The sequence below is a fragment of the Phyllobates terribilis genome, unplaced genomic scaffold (assembly GCF_046119375.1).
Source record: "Phyllobates terribilis strain yellow unplaced genomic scaffold, ASM4611937v1 Scaffold_158__1_contigs__length_4374303, whole genome shotgun sequence".
NCBI lineage: Eukaryota > Metazoa > Chordata > Amphibia > Anura > Dendrobatidae > Phyllobates > Phyllobates terribilis.
This window is the reverse complement of record NW_027362918.1, coordinates 2,123,817-2,132,500: the sequence shown is the minus strand read 5'-3', so window position 1 is coordinate 2,132,500 and position 8,684 is coordinate 2,123,817.

Here is an 8,684-nt window from a genome sequence, read left to right as displayed (position 1 = left end):
TTCCTAAAATTGTTGACCAATGTTTTTCTTTAAAGGGGTTCTCCAACCATAGACACTTATGACAAATATACTTCAAAAACTCTTACCAACACTTATCAGCCATTTGCAGTCCAAAAAGACCCACAGTGGCCAAGAAAGTAAGGAGAAAGTTTGGCCAGTTTTAATGGCCTGTCTCCAATAGGTGGATGTCCCCAGGTAAATATCATTACTGGCAGATAAACCCTTTTACCACTTTGAAAATCTAACACTCAGAGCAGCGATTCATCCGCAAAACAATTTTATATTACATCCATTTATAATCTACATAATAAATTGAGCAACTTTGTTACTAGATAGAATTGCTTGTCTTGCACTGGCCCTGAGTTATACCTTATTCTCTTCCATATCTCCATTGATCATTCTTAATTTTACGGCATAGCCTGCTTGTTCAGTGTCTGGACAGCAATTATGCTCTTTACTTTATTTGTATTCTTGGCATCATACAGTCATCTGATGTGTTAGAAGGGGCATCATTAAGTCAGCTATTAGGGGAAATAAAATTCAATGCTGGATCCCTGCGGATCCATTGCCATATGGCACCCCTGGATCCCATTGCCGCAAGCCGCTGAGTGGTCTTCGAGGTCTGCATTGTTTGGATGGTAGGAATAGCGCTGCATGCTGCACCTTTTTTGCCATGAAAAGCAAATGAATGCATAATGGAGCTACAGACGGAGGGCCGGAGCACAGAACAGGACCCTACAAAAAGCAGTACAGCAGAACTAAGCTGTAGCTAATCATGTGTCATCCCACACCTTTACATTCAGTAGTAATTCAGTGTGAATGCAGCTTTGAGCTATGATACAAGTACAGAATCATTTTTTTACAAACTTATGCTACATTTGAAGACGTTCTGAAGATTGATGATCTGGGTAAACGGGTGAAATGGTGTATAAAGGTGAACCTATGCGTTACATGGATCAACAGCTGCAGCTCAATAACTAGCATCTATCTCTAGGCGGACATCTTCAGTGTCACATTGGACTTCCACACTACACTGGGCCTTACTATAATAGCTTTGTACCTGACATCATTACTGATGACTGCACTTTTACTGTGTCGTGTCATAAACAGACTCCCAGTGGAGCGAACATGGTCTGCACATAACACAGCTGGCCATAGGAGGAAGCAAAAGAGTATACAGACAGGACAGCACAGGATGGCAGCTGATTCTGTGAGGTAAAACATTTCCCTGCCTGTTTAAAAACTTGTTTTACCTCACATAAAGAATCGGCTGTGATCCCCTGCTGTAATGTCTGTATACTCTCTTGCATCCTCCCCGTCCAGGAGATGAGGTATGTTCAGACCATGTCCCTGTACGGTCAGACGTTACACAGTACACAGCAGGGGCATATTTCTAAGATTATCTCAGCACAGGAACATTTTATTTAAACACATCCAATTGTGGAACTTATTATTATTCCAAGATCTATTGATTAAAATTAATTTTGTTTGTGGGAAAATCCCTTTAAATAATTGAAAGAGGGTTACAATTGCTCCTTTGAAACTTGATGCAGGTAATCTTATATGAGAGTAATGGCGTATTCACACATCTGTGTGTCATAGATCGTGATGCACAAGCTGTTTGCGAGTCTCCTGCCCCGATCTTTGACAGCCTCATATACGTCTATTAGGCCACATTGGCAGAAATGGAAGCTGGCACGTTTAGGTGGGCTGCACTGTGGGAATGAAGAGCCTTGGGATTCCCAAACGTTTTTTATTAATATCAATGCGTTTCTGCAATGGACCAGGGCCTTTCTCAATGTATAAAAAAAAACAAGCTCTTCACTCCCGCAGCACAGCCCACCTAAATGTGCCAGCTTCCATTTTTGCCATTCCACCTCTTGAAGAACCTTTCCTCCAGCCACAGGGCAGCAGCGGCTTTCTACACCATTATAGCTGCGGTGACTGCACACAACACCTCTAGGTGAGCGCTGCCATCAATTATCCCGACCCCTTATCAGACGCTATTGCCCTATTTTGTGTGCGCTCCTGTCCTTCTCCACAGCGTCTCTATTAGGCCACCTTCACACGTTCAGTAAGTTTCATCAGTGACGTGTTTCTATTATACTTTTCCTCTAATTGTTCCACTCCTGGTTTTGGCTTCCTAATACTGAGGTAAAATACTGACCAAATTACTGAATGTATGAACATGGCCTTAAGCTCTTAAGTTCGGGTCAAGAGGCCAGCAACTAATCTTTGAATCATTTTGTGCTCAGACCATGACACGCCTTAATGTGTAGAGTCACTTTCATCTTACAACTAAATAAAAACTACGTATTGTTTTAAAGGGGTATGCAACCACTTATCAATTAGGAGAAGGCATCAATATAAGTCAGTAGTATCAGATTGATAGGTGTCCAAATCCTAACACCACCAATCAGCTGTTACCAGCTCCAGCATGGAATCAATGGGGTGGCAGAGTGTTGGAACTCTACCAATCTGATCTTGGTGGTCCATCCTAAGTATAAGTGATCAATATCATAACTTTTTTTTGCAAATACTTGCTTCTCTCATCCTGAAATGCAGCATGTTTTTGGATCAAATCACATGTGGCATTTTTGTTGCATACATTTTTTCGACTAAAATTAAATTCTTACATTTAAAGGGGTTGTCTTATCCTAAAGAGGACCTGTCACCAAATTTTTCATGTTTTTTTTTCTATTTTATCTTTCATTTGCGGAGATATTAGCAATGAAAGTATTTGGCGCCTAATGAGTTAAAAAAATTAAGTCCAAGTAGATGTTATCAGAGTTTTCACTGGGGGTGCGAAATTCTTCTCCCTGCATGATGCTGACCAATTATAAGCAGACGACAGCACTGAAAAGAAAGATGATCACATCCCCACCATAGCTTAGAGCAGATTTCTCAATGTCTAAGATGTAAGGATACAGACCTGGTCTCCTGGGCTAACCTCCTTCATGATTAGAGCACACAACTGACTAATACCTTCCAGTTAAGGTCTCTGTGGGTGAAGGGGCAGCACAAGAGAGTTTAGTTGTGCAACATTACAAACCTTTCTAACAGCTCTCCTCCTCTTATGGTACTCTCACCTCTGCTGTACTGCGCCTATCCCACACTGCCTGTCCAGAAATGAGAGCACAGTGTCAGTGTCACACTTAGATCCGTTGTGCTCAACTTGTACTCATTCTGCAGTGAGATTAGAGCAGACTGTCATTACATTTCACCATAGAAGTAACCCAGAACGCACTGCTCCTGTGTGAGGTGTAATAACAGCCTAATATCACTGCAGAGAGAATACAAGTTGCTTTAGCACAGAAGACATAAGTGTGATACTGGCACACTCCATAATCAGGAGTCAATAAAAGGGTTTGTAATGTGACACAGAGAAACTCAGCTGTGCGGCTCCTTCCTTGTCTTAGAGCTGTTACCTCTGCTTTCTAATCATGCAGAAGGTTAGACCAGGAGATCAGGACTCTCCATCATTATACATCTTAGGCTAGGTTCCCACAATGAGCTTTTGGTGAGTTTTTGATGTTGTAGAATTTCTGCACCCATTAAGATAGGTTACTTGCATTATTTCTAAAATATGCAGCGTAAAAACTCACTAAAAACTCATAGTGAGAACGTAGCTTTATACCCTAAGAAACCCGCTTTGAGCTATGGTGGGGGCGTGTTCTTCTTTTCTTTGAGTGTTGCTGCTTGCTTATGATTGCTCAGCATCATACAGGAGAAATCTGCAGCATATTTAAGGATTTCTCACAAGCCTCATTCGGGTAAATGCAAAAAGGTAAATAAAATGACCAAAATTTCCACAACAAAAGTGTAGCTCTACCTACAGCGTATTCACACCCAGACTATAAGATTATGGCCGGTCTCTGGGTGGGTGTTTTTTTACACAGTAGTCAGAACCTACAACATTGTGGTGCCGTGCATTACATGAGCTATACTAAGGGAGCGCCTGTCAGCATAGAGCGAATACGTCCATATACCGACCAGCAGAAAGTGTAAGAGAAGAACTATAGAAGGATGGACCATAGTGGAGCATTCCGGACTGGAGCAACATAAGGAGCCAGAAGGCTTCCCCCCGGTATTCCATGCTATGTGCTCCTTATAAAGTGACATCTCTCCATAGACCCCTCTGTGAAGACCACCCCCTTATCCAGATGATACATTCTCACTTCCACCATATATAATGCAGACTGGCCATTTTTTTTTTTTTTCAGAAAATCCCCGATTTTGGGTCGTCAGCTGTAAAAGAAGAAATGCTTTACACCAGTGCTGGGAACCTATGGCAGCGTGCAAAGGGGGCAGCAGAGCCCTCCTGGGGGGCACCATGGCCGCAGCACTAGCGCTACTGGATCGGGCCGGCGGGGAGAACTCTGAGCCGCCGAGTGCCGGCACCAGCTCCGCTACTGCAGCTAGATGCGCGATCTCTCTCGGACGGAAACACATCGAGCTGAAGTGTATTGCAGCGCACGAACTAGCCAGGCCCGTGCGCGGCAATACACGCTGCCGGCCAATCAGAAGCCAGCGGCGGGCGGCCAATGAGAGGCCATAGGCTGTCGGCCAATCAGAGGCTAGCATGACTTCGGCCGGCCAATCAGCGGCTGCCGGCCAATCAGAGGCCAGCATGACTTCGGCCGGCCAATTAGAGGCCAGCGTCTGCTGGCCAATCGACGGGGCATATGATGTTGGCTGGCAGCGTGTATTGCAGAGCACGGGCCTGGCTAGTAATACACTTCAGCTAGATGTGCCGACTACAGGAGAGGACGCTGCGTGGGAGAAGAAGGAAGGTGAGGAGGAGGGTTTATTATGTGTTTTTTTTGTTTTGTTTTTTTTTTTTTAAATATGTGATGCACAGTGACTGGGGGGGGGAGTTAGCATATATACCAGGATTGAGGGGAGGGCCAGCATATATACCAGGATTGAGGGGAGGACCAGCATATATACCAGGATTGAGGGGAGGGCCAGCATATATACCAGGATTGAGGGGAGGGCCAGCATATATACCAGGATTGAGGGGAGGGCCAGCATATATACCAGGATTGAGGGGGGGGCAGCATATATACCAGGATTGAGGGGAGGGCCAGCATATATACCAGGATTGAGGGAAGGGCCAGCATATATACCAGGATTGAGGGGAGGGCCAGCATATTTACCAGGATTGAGGGGAGGGCCAGCATATATACCAGGATTGAAGGGAGGGCCAGCATATATACCAGGATTGAGGGGAGGGCCAGCATTTATACCAGGATTGAGGGGAGGGCTAGCATATCTACCAGGATTGAGGGGAGGGCCAGCATATATACCAGGATTGAGGGGAGGGCCAGCATATATATCAGCATTGAGGGGAGTGCCAGCATTTATACCAGGATTGAGGGGAGGGCCAGCATTTATACCAGGATTGAGGGGAGGGCCTGCATATATACCAGGATTGAGGGGGGGGGCATATATACCAGGATTGAGGGGAGGGCCAGCATATTTACTAGGATTGAGGGGAGGGCCACCATATATACCAGGATTGAGGGGAGGGCCAGTATATATACCAGGATTGAGGGGAGGGCCAGCATATATACCAGGATTGAGGGGAGGGCCAGCATATATACCAGGATTGAGGGGAGGGCCAGCATATATACCAGGATTGAGGGGAGGGCCAGCATATATACCGGGATTGAGGGGAGGGCCTGCATATATACCAGGATTGAGGGGAGGACCAGCATATATACCAGGATTGAGGGGAGGGCCAGCATATATACCAGGATTGAGGGGAGGGCCAGCATATATACCAGGATTGAGGGGAGGACCAGCATATATACCAGGATTGAGGGGAGGGCCAGCATATATACCAGGATTGAGGGGAGGGCCAGCATATACACCAGGATTGAGGGGAAGGCCACCATATATACCAGGATTGAGGGGAGGGCCAGCATATATACCAGGATTGAGGGGAAGGCCAGCATATATTCCAGGATTGAGGGGAGGGCCACCATATATACCAGGATTGAAGGGAGGGCCAGCATATATACCAGGATTGAGGGGAGGGCCAGCATATATACCAGGATTGAGGGGAGGGCCAGCATATATACCAAGATTGAGGGGAGGGCCAGCATATATACTAGGATTGAAGGGAGGGCCAGCATATATACTAGGATTGAGGGGAGGGCCAGCATATATACCAGGATTGAGGGGAAGGCCAGTATATATACCAGGATTGAGGGAAGGGCCACCATATATATCAGGATTGAAGGGAGGGCCAGCATATATACCAGGATTGAGGGGAGGGCCAGCATATATACCAAGATTGAGGGGAGGGCCAGCATATATACCAGGATTGAGGGGAGGGCCAGCATATATACCAGGATTGAGGGGAGGACCACCATATATACCAGGATTGAGGGGAGGGCCAGCATATATACCAGGATTGAGGGGAGGGCCAGCATATATACCAGGATTGAGGGGAAGGCCACCATATATACCAGGATTGAGGGGAGGGCCAGCATATATACCGGGATTGAGGGGAGGGCCAGCATATATACCAGGATTGAGGGAAGGGCCAGCATATATACCGGGATTGAGGGGAGGGCCAGCATATATACCAGGATTGAGGGGAGGGCCAGCATATATACCAGGATTGAGGGGAGGGCCAGCATATATACCAGGATTGAGGGGAGGGCCAGCATATTTACTAGGATTGAGGGGAGGGCCAGCATATATACCAGGATTGAGGAGAGGGCCAGCATATATACCAGGATTGAGGAGAGGGCCAGCATATATACCAGGATTGAGGGAAGGGCCAGCATATATACTAGGATTGAGTTGAGGGCCAGCATATATACCAGGATTGAGGAGAGGGCCAGCATATATACGAGGATTGACGGGAGGACCAGCATATATACCAGGATTGAGGGGAGGGCCAGCATATATACCAGGATTGAGGGGAGGGCCAGCATATTTACTAGGATTGAGGGGAGGGCCAGCATATATACCAGGATTGAGGAGAGGGCCAGCATATATACCAGGATTGAGGAGAGGGCCAGCATATATACCAGGATTGAGGGGAGGGCCAGCATATATACCAGGATTGAGTTGAGGGCCAGCATATATACCAGGATTGAGGAGAGGGCCAGCATATATACGAGGATTGACGGGAGGACCAGCATATATACCAGGATTGAGGAGAGGGTTATTGTGTGTGGCCACCTTAACTTGTGTGTGCAAGTCACAGATAACCACAGGTATTTAGACTCTTTGCAGTGTATGAGCAGCACTGTAGAATTGGTGTCTGGATGCACCATTATGTATTTTACACTTTTTCAGAGAGTGAGAAATATTCTGTATGTAGTATGTGGTAATTGTCTGTATATCCTGTACTCCATGTGTGTATGTGTAAGTAGTAGCTGTGCATAATATAAATATATATGGTTTTATCTTTATTAAAGGCTATGGAGTCCCACATTTCTTCCATGGTATGCATCACCTTCTCCAGGAAAAACTCCTAATAAGAAAACACAGAAACTTTTCACTAGTAGCAGATTCCTCTTTGTTCCGACAAAGATGGGGGAGCAGCATATATACAAGGATGGGGGGCAGCATATCTACAAGGATGGGGGAGCAGCATATATACAAGCATGGGGGAGCAGAATATATACAAGGATGGGGGAGCAACATATATACAAGGATGGGGGAGCAGCATATATACAAGGATGGGGGAGCAGCATATATACAAGGATGGGGGAGCAGCATATATACAAGGATGGGGGAGCAGCATATATACAAGGATTTGGGGGAGCACACACAAGGATGGGGGAGAAGCATATATACAAGGATGGGGAAGCAGGATATATACAAGGATGGGGGAGCAGCATATAAACAATGATGGGGAGCAGGATATATACAAGGATGGGGGGTAGCACATACAAGGATGGGGGAGAAGCATATATACAAGGATGGGCAAACATATACCAGGATGGAAGGGGGAGCATATTTTTTCTATCTGCAGTCTCATACCCCTGCTCCTGTTTGTGGCTGCTTTCGGTTCCCCTCGCCTGCTCTATGTATGAGTTGTTTTTCTAAACTAAAACCTCAGCATTCTGGTTAAATGACCGTGTTGGCACTATGGGATAAATAAGTGGGTTTTGGGTTGCAGTTTGGGCACTCGGTCTGTAAAAGGTTCGCCATCACTGACCTAGGATATTTTGGAGATATTGTCACTGCAGTATTCAGGTGTCACCATCTAGAGGTCAAAATGCAAATTACTACATGGATTCTTAAATTAAGTAATAGGGAGTCACATAGCAAGAGTGATTTGTATCATACTATCAAAAAATACTGCATCTTTTTGTAAAAGCATCTCATATACAGTACTGTGCAAAAGTTTTAGGCAGGTGTGGAAAATATGCCGCAGAGTAAAAAGCTTTAAAAATAGAAGTGATAATAGTTTATTTTTAAGAACAGTTATTAGGCTATGTTCACATGCTGCGTTTTTTCAACCCTTTGCATAACTAATAATCTTTATAATAATAATATTTTTATTTATATAGCGCCAACATATTCTGCAGCTCTTTACAATTCAGACAATTTACAGACATTCTGGGCGCTGTCCCCATCAGGGCTCACAATCTACATTCCCTATCAGTATGTCTGATACAAATGGAAGCAAGGGGACCCTCTGGGTTCTGTTATAG